Source organism: Lactuca serriola, chromosome 1, assembly GCF_051521515.1.
Source record: "Lactuca serriola cultivar US96UC23 chromosome 1, Lser_US96UC23_V15, whole genome shotgun sequence".
Taxonomy (NCBI): Eukaryota; Viridiplantae; Streptophyta; class Magnoliopsida; order Asterales; family Asteraceae; genus Lactuca; species Lactuca serriola.
Genome location: NC_136408.1, coordinates 67,121,823 through 67,146,243, shown reverse-complemented (window position 1 = coordinate 67,146,243; position 24,421 = coordinate 67,121,823).

Genomic DNA, 24,421 nt, shown 5'->3' with positions numbered 1-24,421 from the left:
CCTTCATGCATAATCATGACATATATGATTAATCAAATTACAGAAGAATATGGAATATAATCATATTATCTATTTCAAAACATTGTACTAGGATTATAATGAGTGCTCAAAATCATGTCACATGGTATTTGACAAAAAGACTCTCTCAGAGTCCTTTATCTTAAGCTCTTTAAGATCCTTGACAATTAATGCAATTTTACTGAGTCTTTTAAGTTACCATGATCGATCTATATAGATCTTTATTCCAAGAATTATTATGTCGACTACATATAAGACTAGGAATGTTACTGTGCTCTCACTATCTTTATAGAAAACACAAGAGTCATCTTGATTTATAATTAAATCACACTATGTAATTATATTATAAGAAAGAAGATTCTTACTTTGTTATTTTAGCGTAAATCGGGAAAAAAATTCATTCATGTATGTTTTCTCATTTGAAAACTCACTTACTCTTTATATTTGTAATATATCGAGGATAATTAATCAAGCCCATACTTGATAATTATACATGAATGCATCTCTAAGTGATTCATTAGTTTTTGATCAACTATTGAGCAGATTCAGCAGCAATTGAAAACTTGGTAGCTCCAAAATATGATGCTTTTAGTTATGATTCTTTAGCTCTTAAAGTTCTGTATTACTCTGTAACATCCCCATTTTCATGGCCAGAAAAGATCGATTTATTTTTTCTTATTTAAAAATACGAGTATCCTTTTTGAAGAATAAGGTTGCGGAATTTGTTCCCAAAAATATGGTAAGTGTATTATCAAAGCATTTCCAAAGAAATGTATATTATTAAAACATTAGGAAATCATCGTCAATACAGAAACACAAGCATAACGAATGTGATAATAATGTTGAGAGATTCTACCTGGTCAGTACATAGGGATTTTAAGGATTATGTTGGATTTGCAGGTAGCTACACGAAAGATACATTATGTTGAGAGATTCAAGGATTATTAATGTTGAGAGATTCTACCTGGTCAATACATAACGAATGTGAGATTCTACCTGCAAATCATCTTTTGTATAGCTACCTGGTCAGTACATAGGGATTTTAATCACACAATGTGATAATAATGTATATCTCAAACATGCAAATCCAACTATTATCAATAACATAGATATATCATATTTCTAAAACAATTTATCCCATTCCATCAATTCCGACGTATAAATCCTATATAACGATCTTACAAGATCTAGCCTAAAGGATCAATATGAACAACAAACTGATGACGTTGTTTCAGAAATTCCCTGGCAGCAAACGAGGATCAATAAATACATCAAATGAGGGGAATGGAATAAGTTTCACCATGAACCTCCGTTCGTAAAAACAACAAGACAATTAAGTTAAGGGTGGTTATCTAGATAACTGTTCCTAGCAGTGGTCTGACACCGTGAGGTATTTTACCCCCGGACTCACCCTATCTGTCAATATAACATCATACATACCTAGTAGTGGCTTATTACTAACACACTCTATTAGGCAGTCAATGAAGTTCCCTCAACTACTTCGTGAAAGGAAACGATGACACAGAAAACTCCTCAAAAGAAAAGTATGGAGAAATACTAATAAAGTACTCTCGTATGCTCCCATACACTGACACATAATAGTGTCAAAAAGGACTTTGTAGATGATAGTACTTCTGACACATTATAGTAACTTGGTATGAGTAGGACTCGTACCCCATAATATAATATTACCCCGACACAAGCAACACCTGAGATACAGAGCTTTGAAAAAGACTTGGTACATAGAAAGTACTTTTGTACGTAGAACATACTCCATCGATCATCAATCTCCCCAGACAGAGCTTCTACTCTCTATTTCGATCACACACATACCATTAATACGATACTACCCAATATCCAAACTTAATTAAACTAAGCATCTCTTCTAAGTCTTATTTCATCACTGGGCAAGCCTATAGTGCTTATAATCAACTTTCAATACTAACTCTGTTTCGCCAACACTATCCTAATTTAGTGTAATATTTTATACAGAGTATTAAGTATTAACAAACATTTATCTTCTCATCTATAATACTTCTATTATTATTATTATTATTATCATGTAAATACATCTTAACACATATAGAACCAAGCCTGGTTCGCATAGTGTATATCATCAAATATACATATAATACATATTTCCAAATAATAATAAGCATATAGCTCACATATAAAATTTCAACATATATTTAATACCTTTATTAATACTTGTATTAAAATCATGTTCATGAAAGGGACTATGCACTCACTTGTTAAAGTGACGACTAGAAATTTGAGCTGCGTTTCTCTTTTAGCAACTGTCTTTTCCTTCGACGTAACCTAGCATTATTATCGCTAAGTTTTAGTCGAATATTTATTGAGACTACTTATTAGTCTAGATCCATCACTAAATCAAATTCTACTTCACAATATATCAAGTAAGGAACAACCTGGTATGATCATATCGGAGGTAGGGTCCATTTGGTATACAAAGTATACTGTTTGGAAATCGCACTTGAAACACCTCACTAAACCACAACCTGGACATCATCCCCGTAGGTAGATCAATCAGTATAACGACTTTGAATCTCTGATAAATCTTTTTTATAGGTTCATAATAATGGCGTATGACTATAAATATAAATCACACTGAATATAGAATAGTGTAGCTTAACATACCGGGCTTTTAACGAAAATCGGGAAATTACGCGGGCATAACTCCGACACTAAAAACTTCTTTGTCGGCTTTTTGATGACTCAAAGTTTTTTTATCGCACCCTAAAACTAGGAGAAATCTAACAAGAAAGAAATAAGAATTCTAGAGAGATTTTAGAGGAATTTAATAAGGAAATCTGAAATGTCGGCTTGAGTAATGCAAACACTGGTGAAAATCCAATACAATTCATCCTCTATTTATACAGGTTTAATCATAGAGTAGGCCCTAAGTTTCGTTTGTATCTTCCGCGTACGAGCTCCGTTTTCTATGTTCTTTATATCCACGCATTGGTATTTATGAGTACCACAACTTTCATTTAGACCCCGTGTGCTAATTCTCATTCTATCGCAGATTTACAAATCTGTATCGAATTTATAGGGACTAAGTTTCATCCATATCTTTAACATACGAGCTCTATTCTAGATATTCTTTATATCCATGCGTAGGTGGAGACGTGATCTATAACATTTGTTTAGACTCCATCGGCTAATTTTGACTTTATTTTTAAAGTTATATTTTAACAGACATAGAAAGATAAATTCCGTTAATAATTCATAACTTTGTCATCCGAAATCCGTTTTTGTACGTCTTTATATCGTTGAGCTTCTATTAACGATATATTCGATTCTCGTTTAGATAATGTCGGCTAAATTCAGGCTATGCACTGCTATGCTAAATCTTAGAAAAATAATAATTTTATCATACTAAATCGGATTTAGACATTCTCTATATGCATGCTCTCGGTTTAACGTATACTATGAATTTAGTCGTAAAACGTCGACAGGTCATAACTTCTTCGTTATAAGTCAGATTTCAGCGTTTTTTATATGCACAGAATCCTTGTGACATATAATATAACTTGGTTGAGATTATTTACTCTAAATAATCTTCTACCAAAATGTATTTTTTTTTACGCTTATTCTTTCTAAATTGACTAGCCCAAATCTCCGGGCATTATACGCTCCCACATAGAAAAAAAAACTTTCTAATCTCTTGTCTTATGGAATGAAAATTAGTGGGATTAGTAGAAACTTCATCTTAAACAATCATTTAGGATAGTCTACATAAATGTAGTTAGTAGATGCTGTAATGGTTAAGCTTATTGTCTAACATGAGCTACATAACTCTATGCCTTTTTAGATAAGGATAAACCATTACATCGTTAGTCTAATGAAGGTATTTAATATACTTGTTTGGTTGGAAAAAATATATATTCAATATATATATTTGTTGTAGTGAGCATAATTACAAATATTTTATAAAGTAAATAGTTCTTTTAAAACATCATATAATAGACTGCAAGGTCTATGTTTTATCCTCTTTAAAAACTTGCACTATCATCATTCAACCAATAGCCAGGTGACCCTATCCTACTAGATAATATGAAGGCTACCTCAAACATCATACAATAGATCCAAGTGACCAGGTGATCATGTGTCACAAGAAATATACTAATGATAAGTGAGTGTTTTGACAGAATGGGTTATGAATCGATTCCGCAACTCTTAAGTTGTTCCAAGAAGACTTGGTTTACAAAACTTATTTTCTTTACCACAACTAAAGGTTAATGATGGTCCCATTAAGTGATATTTTAATCTTCACTATGAACAATTTAAGCAAATCAAACGTTTCAACAATAACGAATAAAAGTCGTTAGTGAAATTGACTAAGTATCTATCACCAAACTATTCATGGATTGAAAAAGATTATATACATTACTTATGTGTAATTATTTGACAAGTCTTTTGTTCTTTAGCTACTAATAGATCAAGACACCTGCAAATCATCTTACCATATAATTAGGATTCACATATATCAAATGAATCAAGCTTATTTCCTTCAAAAATTCCATCCTTTTGAAGTTGGTATGTGTTTTTCATATTTATATGATCTTGATGATTATTACATAGATAAGTTCCAATCAAATATCATTTGATTATTTAGGTGTTATGTAAGGTCACACCTTATGATATGATGAGTCAAAGATTCTACACACTATTTTTCAGCGTCGGTGTCTACATTACTGTCAGTGTCAGCGTATCAAGTCTATTAGTGTCATGGAGTAGTATAATTATTCTATGTAATTTGTTTGTATATAAGGAAATGATATAGATAAGTATAGAATAGATAGAAGATCATATATCGTTGTGATGACGATCGATTCTTAGTATAGATCATATACAATCCCCCAACCAAGGGATATACTTGTATAGATTAGTATATAACAAACATTAGGGTAAACCCTAATTCGGAGTTCATCTTGTTGACCGTCTTTGTGACAAACTGTCTTCTTAGTGAAGACAAACCCTTTCTTGGTTAAAGAGAATTTAGAGAATTCCTTGTGTTATTTACTTTCTGTTATTTGTTTGCTTAGATTAGTTTGCTTTTGTTATTTATACTTGAAGTGTATCTGATCGATACAAACCTTCAATTGGTATCAGAGAAAGTTTTTGATAAACTCAAGTAATCATGTTAACTTCCAATAATCCCAAATCCTTTGGTCTCAACAAACTTCCTCCTTTCGATGAACACAACTTTGCCATGTTGAAGACTAAGGCCATGGTTGTTCTTGAAACCATGGACTATGAGATGCATACAATTGTTGAAAAAGGTCTTCATATTTCTATGTACCAACCCGTGGCCCATTCTCTGAAGCAAAAACCAGAAACCAACTATAATGACGATGAAAAGAGGCTGATTAATCTTGATGTAAAAGCCATAGAAGCAATAGGAAACTCTCTCCCTTATCACGTGTATCATCTTGTGCATAGTTGTGACTAAGCCCAAGAGATGATGGAAACAATGACAGTGGCTTATTAAGGTACTGTGGAAGTTCAGGCCACAACCTCAATCGAATATATGAGCATTTCTTTGCTCAACAAGGTGAGTCCTTAACCCATACCTTTAACAGGTTTAACTATTTTTTAATGATATGCGCAGACTGGGAATAGTCAACCATTTCTATCAATTGGTTCTAAAGTATTTGGATTTTCTTGGGAAAAGTTGGGAACATCACGCCGATGTCCTTAAGAATGGTGAAAAGATCAATGGCATGGATCTAAACTCCTTGTTTGGAAATCTACGAAATTACAAAGAGACGAATACGCTTTGTAAATAAATCATGAAGGACTTGATCAAGGAAAACTCTATAACTGTAACAGCCCGGAATTTCAAATATCGATATAACTATGATTTGGGGGTGTTTTAAGAAGGGACTCGGCGAGTTGGAGCCTAGACTCGCCGAGTAAGATCGCAGACCGGGTCGCGGGTTCGCGACTGGACTCGATGAGTCCAGATATGGACTCGGCGAGTCTGCGCTGTTTGGTGAAAACCCTAACCGTTCAGGTTGGAACGTATAAGAGGCACTTATTGGCCGTCATTGTTCATTTTGGCCTTCTGAGAAGAACCCTAAATCGATTGGGGGCATCTGGAGCAAAGTTTAAGGGCCATTGTTGATCTTGGAAGGGTTGTGGTGCAAGGAAGAGAAGGGTTTGGCTAAAGGAATAGCAAGGGAGTCACGTTCTGAGGATTTGGGGACACAGAGGGCACATTATTCAGGTAAGAATTCGAATTATGCTCTGCTATGTTGATGTGTCATGGAATTAGGGTTTATGGAACCCCTTTGTGATTAGATTAAGTGTTACCCTAGTTCCCCAAACGACTATAACCCTGTATTAGGACCTTAGAGGTCCAGAAGGTCCCATGCTTGTGTATTTCGGGACAATACTTATCTCAGGAAGCAGTTTGATCGACTGCATGGCATGGACTCGACGAGTCCGATGAACAGACTCGGCGAGTAGCTTGAAGAATAACTGGGACTCGTCGAGTTGTTCTTCAGACTCGGCGAGTTGAGTCGGGGTGGCCCCGCGATTCTTCCAGGAGGAACTCGTCGAGTAAAAAGGGGATACTCGACGTGTAGAAAGGGTGTCTTAAGGAATCGGTGAGTTAAGGGCGAGTGGACTCAGAGTCGTTGAACTCGGCGAGTCTTGGGGTGACTCGGCGAGTTAGGTCGCGGGTTAAGTGAAGTTCTGAGTATGGGGACTCGGCGAGTCATAGGGTTGACTCGGCGAGTAGGGTCAGTCAGGGGTTGACTTTGACCTTGTCTTTGACCAAGGATTGACCAGTGGTTCCAGGGGTATTTTGGTAATTGTTGTTATTGTTTGAGTTTAGTGCATTGGTGACTATCCAGAGGTGGAGATCGTATCAGTGATCGGAGCAGCTTGAGCTATCTGTTCAGTCGGCAGTTTCGAGGTGAGTTATCCTCACTATATCGTTAGGGTTTATGGCACCAAGGCCGACCCTTTTTACCGGATAGAAATCCGGGTAGTTGTCATTATATGTTACAGGCCGGAAGGCATTATATGTTATGGGCCGGAAGGCATTACTATGTGGACCGGAAGGTCATGGCCTGGAAAGGCGTACGTATGCATTTAGTATGTTGACTGATTCATAGGGTAATGTTATGATAGTGACCGGCTAGACCGGTATCTTGTTAGAGTAATGTTATGATATGTGATCTGTTGATCGACTGTTGCTTATGAACTGCTATATGATTGTTTGTTATTTTATATATGCATTATATGCTTATGGGCCGGAAGGCGATATGTTATGGGCCGGAAGGCAATATGTTATGGGCCGGAAGGCGTATATGTGGTTGGTATTCTGGGGGTATCTCACTAAGCTTTCGGGCTTACAGTTGTGGTTTTATGTTTCAGGTTCTCAAGAGTCTGTGGCAAGGCAAAGGCGTGATCGTACCGTTCCACTCGTTGGTGTTTTATGATATGAACCTGGGAAATTACTTTGTTTAATAATGTATTGAAAACCTTTTTGCAACAATGTTAATAAAATGGGTGATTTTGAAAAGTTTTAATTGTTTTGAAATTTTGGATGTTACAATAACCTTGATTTCTCGAAAGGAAGCAATGAAGCACAACAGTGACTTAGACAACTCAGACCATGGAGAAGAGATTGATGAAGATCTTACTGAGGAACTTATATCTAGCGTTGCACTCACTGTCAAACGTTATGAAGAAAGCAAATCGAATGAGGCACGGAAAGCTCAGTTTAAGGGAGGTAGATCAGCAAAGATCCTCTTCAGAGAAGAAAAAATTAGGTAATTGTTTTTAACTGTGGTATCCCTGACCATTTTTCCAGGGACTGAAAAGAGAAGGAAAAAACTCAAAGTCCTGAGAACTATGAAGTTTTGTACAAGAATCCGGTGGCTCACATTAAGAAGGAGAACATTTCTTCGCCAAAAGCGTTAATTTCTAAAAAAGTGGGTCATGAAGAATGTGTGGAAGAATATGATACATTTAAAGATGAGGGACTAAATATTAAGGGTCCAATGGCTCTTATCAATGATTCCCCTGATGGTAATCTTAACATATATGACACTCATGATTCTCATGCCGTTAAAGGATCAAGTCTAAATCTTTGACAAACTTGGTACTTAGAAAGTTGAAGCTCTAGACACATGACTAGCTTCAAGTCCCTCTTAACATACTTTACAGAGAAGGATGGTCCAATGGTAGTCTTTGGTGACAATAATGGAAGAGATTGTACGGGTGTTTGAACTTTTGAATGCAGGACGATCAAGCTGAAGGGTGTGTTCTATGTCGAGGGTCTAAAAGGTAATTTCATCTCCATCAGTCAACTTTGTGACACTAGATATAAAGTTATTTTCAATTGCCATAAGGGAAAGGTGTTTGATTCTGAGAACAAAATTGGGCTTATTGCACTCACGGAAAACAACATTTATATGGTTTGATTTTATTTGTTTAGACATAGATACTTTATTTGTTGCTTCACTAATTTTAAAATTTTCGAACATGATCTGCTACAGTTTTAGTTTATTTTTGATTTTGTGCATTAAAATATTTCCTTTAACTTTGATTTTACTACATTGTACATTTTTCTACTAACATTGCCTACATGTTCTTATCTATCGATAATGACCTTATCTAACTAGTCTACTTTGAAGGAATCAACGTGACATTCCTTGAATGCATCACCCTCCTTGTGGAGCTAGTTGACATTGACTCTGCATCTTTTCTTTAGCACCAACTGCTCTCTTACTGACATTGATTCCCATGCTAATTGACTAGTTACTTTATGTTGATGAGACCAGATAGGAGAGAACTATGCCACAAAGTGTTCTTCTGGTCACATATTTCTTCATTCTTGAAGAACCTATCTCTATTTCAATGGGATGAAGTGAAGTTAGCTGACATAACACGTCTAATTTCCATTAACACTGTCACTACCACACCATCACCTCAAACATCCAAAAGCATCTTCCATAAGATAGTGATCCCACTTTCTCTTCCTTCATGGATCGCAACGAGTGGAACCTTCAAGTTTTGTATTGGTGAATCCTATAAATCGAAGGTTACAAAGATTGGATCCTCTTAACTCATTGGCTATAAAGACTGGTTCATGTTTGTTTCTTGTTCTTGGTGAACATGAAGCTTGGAATCAATCTGCAATACCTCAACGATTAAAGGCACTTTCTCTCTCTTTGTCTTCAATGAATTGTGTTTTTTATATGGTTGATCTTGTTTGCTTTCTTTTATAGACAAAATTCAAGGGGTAGATATCTCGAAAAATGGAAGTTCATTTATGGCCATTCAAATCAAAATATTTGATGGATCAAGTATTTATCATCTTTCTGATAAAGCTGCACATAGTTCTTTTTTAGAATATTTCCACATTTAACTAACTCTCTTGTTTGTATTCTTATATTATTTATTATTTTTTTACAATTTTTTAAAGGATCTGACGACGGCATTTCTTAACCAGGAATGTAACTTTTGACAAATCATCATTCCTAGAAGCATGCTACTATATGTGACAAAATCTCTCTAAGTCTCTCATCAGGGAGACCATCTGCTCAGAACATTGAGTCAACCCCTCATGCTGATTGTTTAGCACTGTCTAAAATTTCTAAGTGAGATTGCATGGTCCAAATATAAAAAATTAATAAAAAGGATTAGGTGTTTATTATTATTTAACTATTTTACCTGACTTCGTCCTTAGAAGCATGTTTGTCGTATGCATCAAGTCTCATGTTCTGCTAAAACATTGAGCATAACCCAATGTCTTACTATGATTGCACAATCATCAGCGTAAGAGATACTTGTCTAGTCCTTAAATAACAAAGTTTTTTCATGTCCCTGACCTCCTAGACTAATATATGACATGGTACCATTATGAATTTATGGTGAATCTTTGATCCTAAAATACAACTAAACTTTGTGATACAAGGATAAAAATCATTATTGCTGATGAGTTATAATTGTTAATGATTCACGCTAATTCCACCTTAGCATGACTGATACAATACATTATTTCCTTTATCCTCTTAATAAAACTTAATGTTTGACTGTGATATACGACTCACTGATAAAGTTTATAACTCTATGCTGATGGTTAGTCTATGTACCGTAAGCTATCACACGTACCAACCTATTCTTGTCGCTATATTCTTCTTTAAAGCCTTATGATTCAATGTAATGTACCATACACTGATGAGAGCTTGACAAATCTATGTCGATGGTTAAGTTAAATGACTACAACTTATCATACGCATCATACCACTCTTTCCTTCTTCTTCTAATAAATGTTATTAATGAGTCAGCGTATCAAACCACACACCGATGAAATCTCATGTCAATGAATGTTAGTTTAAGCCCACACTATCAAGAGACATCACAAACTTACTATCTATCATAGGCAACATGTTGATCCATTTCGCTGATGTTTATTGTCATTGATGTCGTGTTTTACTGATGTAATTTCCTTATTTCAAAGGTAACTTTTTGGATGACGGTTTAAAGATTTATCAATATATTGACATAAGAGATCTTTACGGTGCATGTCTCTTCAATCATGATTATGTAAAAAGGAAGGAATGTTTCGGTATAAATTAGGAATACTCTTTCCTAGGCATGATGGTCTAAATCATAAAGCCTTGGGATTTGGGTCTATTTAATGCATAATTTCCTAGGGTTTCATCACTTTGTCAGCGTCCACCCCATAGAACATTCCCCCACTTAACCCTAGCCTCTCTCTTTGATTATGTATGTGTTTTGGTGCTTATTTGTGAATATCCAAGGAAAGTAAGCTTGAAGAAAGGTTTTAGAGTGTGACTCATTGGTGTTCTAGTAAGGGAATCATCTCTTGGACCGTTTGTGAGTTTAAAGGTCTCACATTTATGCATTTACTTTGTTAGATCTAAGTGTTGGATGGTTTGATGGTCATTTCTAGTCCTTTGTTCATATGTTCTTGTATTTTGGGGAACTCTCGAGAACCTTGTGCTTTTATTTTATTACTTTTGGACCTTATCATTGATAGAAATGAGCTTGCATGTGTTCTTTCGTAAGCCATGCACTTAGTTTTGGCTATCAGATGGATTTATAAACTTAGTGTTTGAGTTTTAGGATGATTAATTCATTAGGATGGATAAAGTTAGAAACATTGTCCAGTGATACATGATATGAGGTTTAGAACTCTTGTCTTGGGATTAAGGACGAAATAAAGGAGGTTAGTAAGCTGAGTTTCAAGAAGCGACGACCAAGGTGTCTCGGACTCCTCGCGGGCAGAGCTTCGGCTCGGGAATTGCACTTCTCGGGATCTTCGAGGCTTCGGGACTTGCTTCGGGGCTCGGGAATGATACCGGGGCTTCGGGATAATTGTTGCACAAAAAACGATGCAAAAACGCGAGAGAAAGGGAAGAAATGAGCAAAAGAATCGGCTGCCCTCGACATCCTTTTATAGGGGTCTGGAACTTCAACTTACACTGGGCGTAATATGAAATCACGTTGGGCGTAATGAGGATAGGATCGCTGACTCCCCCCCTGGATAATATCGGTTATTTTATATTTAAATTAAATATCGAAAATATTTAATAAACTTCAAAAATTCATATCTTCCTCATACGAACTTCCTTTTCGACGTTCTTTATATCCCCGCGTAGGTGAGACTACGCTCTACAACTTTCGTTTAGACTCCGTCGGCTAATTTTGAATTTATTTTTAATATATTATAAATATATTACTTATATATTATTTTTCAGTAGGCCGGGACAGGAAAACTCCGTTCGAAATTCATAACTCCTTCATCTGAACTCCGTTTTCGTCTATCTTTTTATCGTTGGACTACTATTGACGAGATCTTAAACTCTCGTTTAGATTGTTTCAGTTAAGAATCACTCGATCTCATATTTGAGTATTCGGGCTGCATACCGCTAAGTCGAAACTTCAGAAAATCATAAGTTCCTCATACGAAGTCAGATTTGGGCGTTCATTTTATGCACGCTCTCGGTTTAACGAACCCTACGGCTTTCGTTTAGATCACTAAGGCTAGATATCGCTCTATCTTAAATTCATATTTTACGTCATTCGGCGTCGTGCCGGTTTTGTCGCGAGACTTCGACAGGTCATAACTTCTTCGTTATAACTCGGATTTCGGCATTGCTTATATCTTAGGAATCCTTGTTTCGACCACTAAAACTTTATGAAAAGATATCGGGATTATCTCACACTTTAATTTTGACGCTTATTTTATTCTTAATTCAATTAAGCCACACAACTAAGCATAAAACATATAATACTCAAATATTTCATCATTAATACTTCAAAAGAATTGCAAAGGTTAACCTAGACTATTACATCAACAATAATGCCTAGCCTGGAAACGTGAGCGTTACAATTCTCTCCCCCTTAGGATGATTCCGTCCCCGGAATCACACATCAACAAACAAATGCGGATAGCGACTCAACGTGTCACTCTCCGTTTCCCAAGTGAGATTTGGCCCATTCGAATGTTTCCAACAGACAAACACTAATTTGACCATCTTGCGTCGAAGCTTCTTAGTCTTTCGGTCAACAATTGCCTCTGGTTCTTCAATTAACCTCTTGTTTTCATCAATTCTCAATTCAGAAATTGGAATTATATTAGGAACTTCTCCCATGAACTTCCTCAAATAACACACATGGAAAGTGTTATGAATACCATTCAGTTCTTCTGGTAGTTCTAGCTTGTAAGCTTGGTTCCCAATTCTCTGAAGAACTTTAAACGGTCCAATAAACCTTGGACTCAACTTTCCCCTTTTACCAAATCTTATAAGTCCCTTCCACGGTGAGACTTTAAGCAAAACCGAATCTCCATCTTCAAAAGTCATCGGCCTTTGCTTCTTGTCAGCATAGCTCTTTTAACGATCCTCAGATGTTAACATTCTTTCTCTAATTATTTTCAACTTTTCAGCGGTTTGATGGACCATCTCGGGACCTATAAATTGCTTTTCCCCAGCCTCAAGCCAACACGACGGCGTACAACACTTCTGTCCGTACAAAGCTTGATAAGGTGCCATCTTTATGCTCGAGTGGAAACTATTATTGTAGGAAAATTCTACCAAAGGTAAATGTTCATCCGAATTACCTTGGAATTCCAGGTTACATGCTCTCAACATATCTTCAAGTGTTTGTATTGTTCGTTCGCTCTGACCATCAGTCTGTGGATGGTAAGCTGTACTTAAACACAACTTGTTACCCAATTCCTCTTGTAGACTTTTCCAAAACCTTGAGGTGAAACGGCTATCACGATCCGATACATTCATTAACAAAACACCGTGAAGCCTCACAATTTCCTTCACATAAGAATTCGCGAGCTTATCCATAGACCATTTCTCATTGGCTGATATGAAATGCGCACTCTTAGTGAATCGATCAACGACCACCCAAATCATGTCATGACCACTTTTTGTTCTGGGTAGTTTAGTGACAAAATCCATCGCAATGTCTTCCCATTTACCCATAGGCACAGGTAAAGGTTCTAAACTCCTGTATGGTTTCTGATGTTGTGTCTTGACTCTCGCACAAGTCACACACTCGGCCACATACTTTGCAACATCAAGCTTCATCGTTGGCCACCAGTAGTAGGGTTTCAGGTCCCTATACATTTTAGAGCTGCCAGGATGAATCGAGTACATGGTTTTGTGAGCTTCTTCCATCAAAAGATCTCTTATTCCTCCTGACTTAGGTACCCAAATACGATCTTGGAATACCTTCAGTCCATGACCATTTGTACCAAACACCAACGTTTTGCCCAAACGTTCCTCCTTCCGATCATTCTTTTCAGAAGCTTTTTCTTGAGCTTTCTTTATACTCTCCACAATTGTCGAGACAACTTCTATTCTCAACGCTCTTGGCATTTTTCTCTCAACATTGACTTTCCGACTGAGAGCATCAAGAACAACATTAGCTTTACCGGGGTGGTAAAGTATCTCACAGTCGTAGTCCTTGAGTAACTCTAGCCAGCGTCGTTGCCTCATATTTAACTCTTTCTGATTAAAGAGATATTGGAGACTCTTATGATCAGTGAAAAGTTTGCACTTTGTGCCATAGAGGTAATGCCTCCATATTTTCAGAGCGAAAACTACGACTGCCAACTCCAAATCGTGAGTAGGGTAGTTCTTTTCATGCTCCTTCAACTGTCGAGATGTATATGCTATCACCTTTTCTCTTTGGGTCAAAACACAACCCAATCCAACACCAGACGCATCGCTATAAACAGCGAAGTCTTCAACTCCATCGGGTAGAAAAATAATCGGTGCCTCACATAGCTTCTTCTTTAGCTTCTCGAATGCTTCCTTATGCTTCTCGCTCCAAGCATAAGTAGCTCATTTGTGGGTCAAAGCTGTTAATGGAGTAGCGATCGAAGAAAAGCCTTAGATAAACCTTCGGTAATATCCGGCTAATCCTAAAAAGCTTCGCATCTCCGTGGGACTTTTTGGTTGTTCACACTTCATTACAGCCTCAATCTTTGTTGGATTGACCATTATCCCTTCCTGGTTGACCACGTGACCCAAGAATTGGACTTCTCTAATCCAAAAATCACATTTGGAGAACTTTGCATACAGCTCCTCCTTCTTCAAACCTTCTAACACTTCTCGCAAGTATCTGCCATGCTCCTGTTGGCTTTTCGAGTAAATCAGAATGTCATCTATGAACACTATCACTGATTTATCAAGGAACAGATTACAAACCTTATTCATTAAATCCATGAATGTTGCTGGAGCATTGGTTAGTCCAAACGACATAACCAAGAACTCGTAGTGTCCATACCTTGTTCTGAACACAGTCTTCTCGATATCCTGCTCTCTCACTTTTAGCTGATGATATCCTGACCTTAGGTCGATCTTTGAAAAATAACTTGAACCTTGTAGTTGATTGAACAGGTCATAAATCCTCGGCAACGGATATCTATTCTTTATTGTTGCCTTGTTCAGCTCTCTGTAATCGATGCACATTCTCATACTTCCATCTTTCTTCTTTACGAATAACACCGGAGCTCCCCAGGGCGATGAACTAGGTCTAATGAAACCTTTTTCCAATAACTCCTGAAGTTGCATCATCAGCTCCTTCATCTCCGTCGGTGCTAATCGATAAGGTGCTTTTGCTATTGGCGTGGTCCCTGGTAACAAGTTTATTCTGAACTCCACTTGTCTATCAGGTGGTAATCTAGGAAGATCTTCGGGAAATACTTCCGGATAATCACACACCACTGTAATACTCTACATCACCTTCTTTTCCTTCTTAACATCAATCACGAATGCTAAATATGATGTACACCCCTTGGTCAAACACTTCCTGGCTTTCATTAGGGAAATGATTCCAGAATTCACCCTGCGTTTATCCCCATACACCATAAATAACTCTTTCCCTCGCGGGTTTACTTTTACTATCTTCTTTCTGCACAATATCTTGGCATCATTGGCTCTAAGCCAATCCATTCCCAACACGATGTCGAAACCATTTAGTTTGAATGGCAATAATTCCTCGTGAAACTTATTCCCATTAAGTTCGATTAAGATGTTTTCCATACGATGGCTAACAGGTACAAACTTGCCACTAGTAACTTTGACTAATAAAGCATTATCTAGTCTATCAACAGGCAAAGCTAGCTTTCTACCAAACTCATGCGAAATTAAGGAGTAGTTGGCTCCAGAATCAAACAAAATTTGAGCAGGTAGTTCGTTTACGAGAAAGGTACCTGAAGCGACATCAGTTTCATCCTTCGCAGCTTCCAGTGTCATCTGAAAGGCTCTCGCCTTCAGCTTTGGTGGAATGTTGGGCTTAGCTGCCTCCTTCTTCTTCGGACAGTCTTTCAAAATGTGCCCCTCTTCATTACAACCAAAACACATCCTTTTGTTGGACGGACATTCATTGGCAAAATGCCCAATTTTTCCACACTTGTAGCAGGTTACATCCTCACTACATTTCCCAAAGTGCTTTTTCTTACACTTATCACACCATTTCGCTTCGCCTCCCTTTCCTCCAAACTTCTTTGAATTTGACTTCGAAAATTTACTTTTCTTATTGGAACTTGAAGTTCCTTCAATTTTGCTCTTTTCACCAACTTCAACCTTGTCGGCGATCCTTCCCTTGATCAAGTCCTCAACAGACTTGGCAGCCCAAATAGTTGCCTCTAGAGTAGGTGCCTGGTGCACTGGCACCGCGTACTCCCATGGAAGTCCTTTTGCGTATCGGTCAACCTTTGTCTGCTCATCTAGCACAATGCGCAAGGCAAACTCCATCTTATCGGTGAAAGCGTTTGTGTATTCATCAACTGACATGCTGCCCTTGGTCAATGTCAGAAACTTGTTCTCTAACTCCAACAGATTTTGGGCCTTACAGAACTTGCGCTTGAACTGCACCAAAAACTCTGCCCATGTCAGTTGCAGTGGCTCATTAGGGCTTAGGGTCTTTCCTAAAGTTTTCCACCAACGAACAGCTCCACCCCTAAACTGACGTACTGCGAAAGTGGTTTGCAACTTGCCTTTGCAGCCACACGTCATGAAGGCTAACTCCATTTTTGAGATCCAATCCATAACTCCAATCGGATCCTCCTTTCCTGTGAAGGTCGATTGTTTGCAAGTCAGAAAATCCTTATACTTGTATCCCATACCGTCATTCCTTCTTTCCTGGTTGTTTTGCCTAACTATCGGTGGGTTGGCTTGACCAATAGATCCACTAAAGTTTCCTCCTTATGAGTGCCCTTCATTTAATTCGGGCTCTTCCACTTGAATTGACAGTTCTTCACGATTATGTTGAAGCAACCGCCTAGTCTCCTCCTTCTGACGATCCAACATTGCTTGAATCATCATTTGTACACCAGCCATTGTTATCGGCTCAGGTGCTGCTGCTACGACAAGTATTTTGCTCAATCACTGGTGGTTGATTCCTGTTTTCGTCAGCATTTCCAACTCCACTCCTCGTTCTCACCATTTTTGATCTATACACCGAATAAGGTGAAATTAGATCCTCATTCACGATAGATATTCAAATCATCCTTATCACTCCGAAACGTTTACATGCTAGTTCTAAATTCGTAGACATACGCTTAGAATCCTACACACATAAGGTTTCCAGATCCGGTTGGCAACAGACCATACATCCGAACAAATAATATCATATATGGCAAACATATAACATTTAGCACATAAAAGCATTTTAGTCAATTTTCCTAAAATAAACTGGTGCTCGTGTCTAAAATATAACAGACACACATCTCACAATTTCACTTAGCATTCTAAGTTTAAGTCTAGAAATCCTACAAATTCCTAGTTCGCTTAAACTAATGCTCTGATACCAACTGTGACATCCCCAAAATCACGGCCAGAAAAGACCGGTTTAATTTATGCTTTTAAAATGATTTCAGAGTAATCCTTTGATTTAAAGAGTTGTGGAATTCGTTCCCAAAACAAAATATGATAAAATAAGATTTACCAAAGCATTTGTTAACGAAATGTATTTTTCATTATATTACAATACTCGGGATGTCATGTTCCGATAAACAGACCAAAAGCATAAACATTTCAATACAGACCTTACAACAGTTATTTACAACAACAGGTCTATAATCCAAAAATAACTTGACAAGTCATCCAACTTATGCTATGGCGCCACTATCTGTAATACAAAGAAACTGAGTGGGTCAGACTTGGGAGCCTGGTGAGCATATAGTGTTTTCAACCCACAATAAATAATTATATATAATTCCACCAACCAACAATAACCCAATTACCCATTCCCGTTATTCTCACTTTACATCCCTAAGACAACTAACATAAGGGACCTAGTCTAAGAATATTTCTTTGGGGCGACAACACATGCTTCGGGGGTTCCTCAGCAATATAAGTCAAATAAGGCAACCATGAGGGGGATGGAGTAAGGCAAATGAACACCCAAGTTTATTAACACCTATAGGTGGCGAGCCTGCTAGCGTTCCACAGGACAGTCTAGAAAAATATGTGGTCGTCATCTAAACTCCGCTAGATGACTAAATCAAAAACATCGAGGCCTCTCATCTTTTTATCACAAGACAACTATCTACCCATGTTCTATCCAACATTTTAGTAGATAAAATATACATTTTTATACATAGTTTAAATCTTGTATAGTATGTTCATTCAAAACACATTCCAGATAAAAGAGGAGACACATACACATAACACATATTTCATAGAGAATAAATCATATCCATGAGATAGAACAAGGTGAATATACATTCACACATATAACAACAATATACACATAACACGTATTTCGTATAAAATACTTCATAATTATGCGTTTAGAAGAAAGTGACTATACACTCACTTGATTAGAAGATGATCGGACAACACTACGGTTTATAGAAGTAGTATTCTTTGGCAGATCTGAAAGATCTTCACAAAAACCGGACTCCTCGTGGGTAGAGCTTCGGCTCGGGAATTGTACTTCTCGGGATCTTCGAGGCTTCGGGACTTGCTTCGGGGCCCGGGAATGATACCGGGGCTTCGGGATAATTCTTGCACAAAAAACGATGCAAAAACGCGAGAGAAAGGGAAGAAATGAGCAAAAGAATCGGCTGCCCTCGACATCCTTTTATAGGGGGCTGGAACTTCGATTTACGCTGGGTGTAATATGAAATTACGCTGGGCGTAATGAGGATAGGATCGCTGACTCCCCCACTGGATAATATCGGTTATTTTATATTTAAATTAAATATCGAAAATAGTTAATAAACTTCAAAAATTCATATCTTCCTCATACGAACTCTATTTTCGACGTTCTTTATATCCCCGCATAGGTGAGACTACTCTCTGCAACTTTCGTTTAGACTCCGTCGGCTAATTTTGAATTTATTTTTATTATATTATAAATATATTACTTATATATTATTTTTAGTAGTCCGGGACAGGAAAACTCCGTTTGAAATTCATAACTCCTTCATCTGAACTCCGTTTTCGTCTGTCTTTTTATCGTTGGACTACTATTGACGATATCTTAAACTCTCTTTTAGATTGTTTCGGTTAAGAATCACTCGATCTCATATTTGAGTATTCGGGCTGCATACCGCTAAGTCGAAACTTCGGAAAATCATAACTTCCTCATACGAAGTCAGATTTGGGCATTCTTTTTATGCACGCTCTCGGTTTAACGAACCCTACGGCTTTCATTTAGATCACTAAGGCTAGATATCGCTCTATCTTAAATTCATATTTTACGTCATTCGGCGTCGTGCCGGTTCTGTCGCGAAACTTCGACAGGTCATAACTTCTTTTTTATAACTCGGATTTCGGCATTCCTTATATCTTAGGAATCCTTGTTTCGACCCCTACAACTTTATGAAAAGATATCGGGCTTATCTCACACTTTAATTTTGACGCTTATTTTATTCTTAATTCAGTTAAGCCACACAACTAAGCATAAAGCACATAATAAAATATTTCATCATTAATACTTCAAAAGAATTGAAAAGGTTAACCTAGACTATTGCATCAACAATAATGCCTAGCCTGGAAACGCAGGCGTTAGATTAAGTGATGCTTCCGCATGTTTTCTTGTCTAAACAACTTGAAGTTAGATTTGTGTTGAACCTTCTTCACTTAGGAGCAAAGGATAGGTGGAACTTGGATTATAAGGACCTTTCTCCTACTGAGACGAGTGCATTGACTTAAGAGAACTACATCAAAATTTGCATATATGAGTATGTTCCACTAGTGGAGAGGGAGCGACTAGCTTAAGGGTATTTGTCGTTCAAAGAGACGACTAAGTCATTGACCGAGATCACTAAGATATTCATGGAGAGGGAACTGTTTTGCATAGAGTATGTAGTCTCTGAGCAGTGTATATGTACTGCTACTAGAGTATACTCAAGACTGAGAGTAGCGATTTCATGGAAAACTCCAAGTATATGGTCTTACTGGAGTTGAAGTCATACTACCATTTAGTCACATCCGGTGACTAATCGGTTCAAACCTGATGATTTGAGATTAGGAGGACAATGGGCCCGTACTTACAATAAGTGCAAGAAGTTCCATGAGGGTGCATGTCGTGGGACCGGGAGCCACAAATATCGTAAGGATGGGAACATTACCAAGGGTTGTCGGAAGATTTTGTGGTTGTGTTCCAACTTCAACTAGGTAGGCCATGTGCATGCTGATTTTTCTCTTCTCGTGATTAGGGCTATGCACGCTCCTGTTCCTACAATATCGTGTATCACTGATGGTATCCAAAGGAGAGCTGAGGCACCAAAGGCCACTGGTCGGGCCTATCAGCTAACATCAGAAGCAAGTAGAGCAACGCCTGACATTGTTACTGGTATGTTCCTAGTTAACTCAATGTCCGAAATATTTTTGATCGAATCAGGTTCGATTCATTCCTTTGTATCTCTTTCTTTTAGTAGGAATTTTGATATCTCCCTTGGGACCCTGGATTGTGCGCTAGAGATCACCATCGCCAACGATTGTATAGTTTCAACTTCAAGTATTTATTGAAATTGTGTATTGGAAATATTTGAGGTGCAGTACCTGATTCATCTCGTTCCCATTCGAATGGGTGATGTTTGTTTGATCATGGTCATGGATTGGCTGAGCCGGTTCGGGGCTTTGATCAAATGCGAGTGAAGGTTAGTGGTATTTCATATCCTAAGTAGGGAAGAGTTGACCATTTATGGTGATGGTACCAAGTTTGGTTCAACTTTCTGCTCTACCATGGGGGATTGGAGGTATATACATCATGGTTTTTTTTTGGGTATCTTGCTTACAGTGTTTACAATCGTTTGAAGAAGACCAAATCGGTTTTCAGTGTGCTAGTAGTTTACAAGTTTCCAGATTTTTTTCCAGAGGGTATGTACGATGTGCCTCCGGAGAGGCAGGATGAGTTCAAGATAAATCTGATCCCCGGTGCAGCCCCCGAGTACCAATATCTCATATCGCCTCATAATGCTTAAGATTCAGAAGTTGTCATCTCAGCTCCAGGAGCTGTTGGTTATCGACAACTGAGGTTTGTTGGCTCTATGTGGTAGGGTTTAGGTTCTTTATTATGGTGGGGGCCCAACAAACTTTGATGGTGGAGGCCCACAAATTAAAATTTTCAATCCATCCAGGTGCCAAAAAGATGTATAGAGATTTGAGACAAGATTATTGGTGACCCTACATGAAGTGGCACATGGCTTGGTGCGTCAAGAGGTGTTTAACTTGTCGAAAAGTCAAGTTCGATCATAATAGGCCTCATGAAAAGTTACAAGCATTAGAGACTGCTTTATGGAAATGGCAGCACATCACCATGGATTTCATCACAAAGCTACCAGATACTGTTAGTGGTTTCGATGTTATCTAGGTTATCGTCGATTGACTGCCAAGAGTGCTCACTACATTGATATTCAGAAGAGCTCTTCATCCAAGAAGTTGGATGACATCTATATTCGAGAACTGGTTGCTTTCCATGGGGTACTGACTTCTGAGGTTTCTGACAGAGACGTTCGCTTCACTTCAAGGAATGGAAGAGATTCCATGATGATTCAGGTATTCTATTGCACTACAGCACAACTTATCATCCACATGCTGATGGACAAGGTGAGTGGACTATTCAGACTTTTGGAGGATATTTTGAGAGTATGTCTCCTAGATTTTGATGGGAGTTGGGATTCCTACCCCATTTAGTGGAATTCTCCTACAATAATTGTTATCACTCTAGTCTCGATATACCTCTCATCGAGTTACTTTATGGAAGGAAGTGCCGGACCCTAATTTGTTGCGGTGAGTTTGGTTAGAGGATCATGGGGAGCATTGAGGTCATGCTCAATACTAATGAGTTGATCCAGCAGGTGTGCAAAAGGCTACATACCATGCAGAGTCGACAGAAGATTTATGCATATCGATGTCAGTTTGATATTGAGTTTTGGGTTAGGGATTTTGTTCTAATTAATGTGTCACCATGGAAGAGTGCCATATATTTCAGAAAGCGGGGCAAGTTGCGCCACAAGTTTATTCGTCCATTTAGGGTGTTTGAAAGAACCTAAATAGAGAGATTTAACTTTAGTCAAATATTGAGTAAATGGGCAAGATGGTCATTAATGATAATTTAGCAAATTTATGAAGTTGTAACTTCATAAAAATGGCGAAGACGAGTTTAAGTCATAAGAAGAGATTAGATAAGTGAGTTCAAAAGAAGACTTTCTTAAGAAGATGCATTTCAGTTAAAAGTGTAAAGTGGGAAATTATATGCTTTTTGGGCCAACCTTGCGACTTAATAGATTGAGAGCCATATTAAGTCGTTGAGAAACGGATTAACTGAGTTGTAGAGTATGTTTCGACCTTCACATTAGAAACAAAGATGTTATATGTGTTATAAGTTGGAGGAAAAGTTGTCCCAAAAGCTGGAATGGAATCAACAACGCACTTTTCTGATCTCTCATTACCGCGACACTATAATAAATCGCCATGGTGCGGTGGCAAAAGTCGATGGTCATTTACCGAATTCAAATGGTCACCACGAAATGATAAGGACCTCACTACGACATGGTTACAAGGTTACAACATGGGCTATAACATGTTAAGAGCTCATTTCGATCAATTATGAATGTGGATATTGATTGGGAGCTCAAAGGTAGTGACTTTGCTGCTAAATTCATGCAAGGAGAATCTAGAGATGTTGGGTTATTAGGATTTTCATCCTCTCCACATGAAGGTATGATTTCTACATTTATATGAAATGTTTGAATTAGTTAGGTTACTTGGTTTAATCAACCTATAAACTGAGTATGATGCTATTGATAATCTATACAAGCTCTAACTTGTCTTTGTAACCCAAAAAATCCGATGTGTAACCTATATTTATATTCGTACTCATTGATATGAATTTATAAATAATATTTATCAGTGATTCCATGTTAGGGGCGACTCAACCAATTTGGGGGTCTAAGAAAACAAAAAAATTGGGGCCCTTCGGGTAAGCAAATAGATTCGAACCTTAGACCCTTAGTTTCCTAAACCAATGCTTTTACCACCACGCCATGCTCTAACTTGTCTTTGTAACCTAAAAAAGCTGTATATATACATATATAATTAACAGAATAAGTTTTAAAGTTGGGGGCCCTAAGCCCTTGCTTAGTTTTGCAAAAGGGTAGAGTCGACCCTGTTCGATGTCATAATATGGAGCCAACGACAAGAAGTATAGGGATATCAATAAGGAAAAGTGGTGTGAGAAGCTCATGAATAAGCACTTCGGGAGATGCACCAATGAGGTGACTTGCTTCAGCTATGGAAAGATGTGTCACTATGCTAGTAGGTATTCCTGAAACATATGTTAGAAGTGTGGAAAAGCATGACATCTTAAGAATGACTGCTCAAAGAAATTATGAGGCAACAAGGCCAAATGTGCCGCTAAAGCCAAAGGCAAGAGCATTCTAAATGATCCTTAATGAAGCAGATGACGCTGTAGGAGATTAAGAATAAGGAGCTCCTCATCTAGAGTCCAAAATATATAGTATTATGTTATGTATCTTAATGAAAAAGGCATGATGTATGGTGAACTTAAATAACATTGTAATCACTTTCAAGAAATATTACCATCCCTACTTATGTTATATGACTCAATGTGTTAAGTTGCTGTGTGATTTTTTTCTATGGGGACTTGGGGACTACGAGGCAATTTTGGGACGCATATGAGTAGTTGTGAAAGGTAGTAGAGGCTTATACTACCGGAAGCATAAGACACGCACTTGGATCAAGGAAATTTACAAGGTTATTAAGGCACTAGTAACTGAGTTTTTTTTTTTATCTATTTTTCGTCGTTACCAATGATGGTATTCCGACCTATGAGGTCATAGCAACTCGAGTACGATTAAAATAAATATTTGAAGTGTGTTCGATGTAGTATCCAACTTTTTTCAACATATTGAAGTAAGAGATATTCGAAGCGATCGACAAAAGTATCACAATCGTCGTTGAGGATAGGCAGCCAGTAACTAGGAATGCTACCTACAATGATGTGGTTGTACCATATTAGAACATGAAGGAAGGTATCTTCCGTTCTAGAGTTTGACTCATAGAGACATAAGTCAAGCCATTGCATCATGCGATGGAAGGTCATAAGAGCATGACCATTAGATTTGTTATGGTAGCAAAATAAAAGACCTTATCATGGGTTAAGTATGTTTGAGAAGGAGTAGGAATCTCTAATGAAGGTCGATTTTGTAACTCAAAAGTTAGGACTAAAGGTCCAACATAGGATGAAGAGTGAGTGCAAGTTGGAGCACCACAAGCTGTTTGGGAGTCCAAAATTTTAGCACTCGAGTTAAGATTGATTTAATAAGGACAAGAAGACGCATGACGACGTTAGTTGCACGTTGATATCCAGATACCTCATATATTTTTTCAAT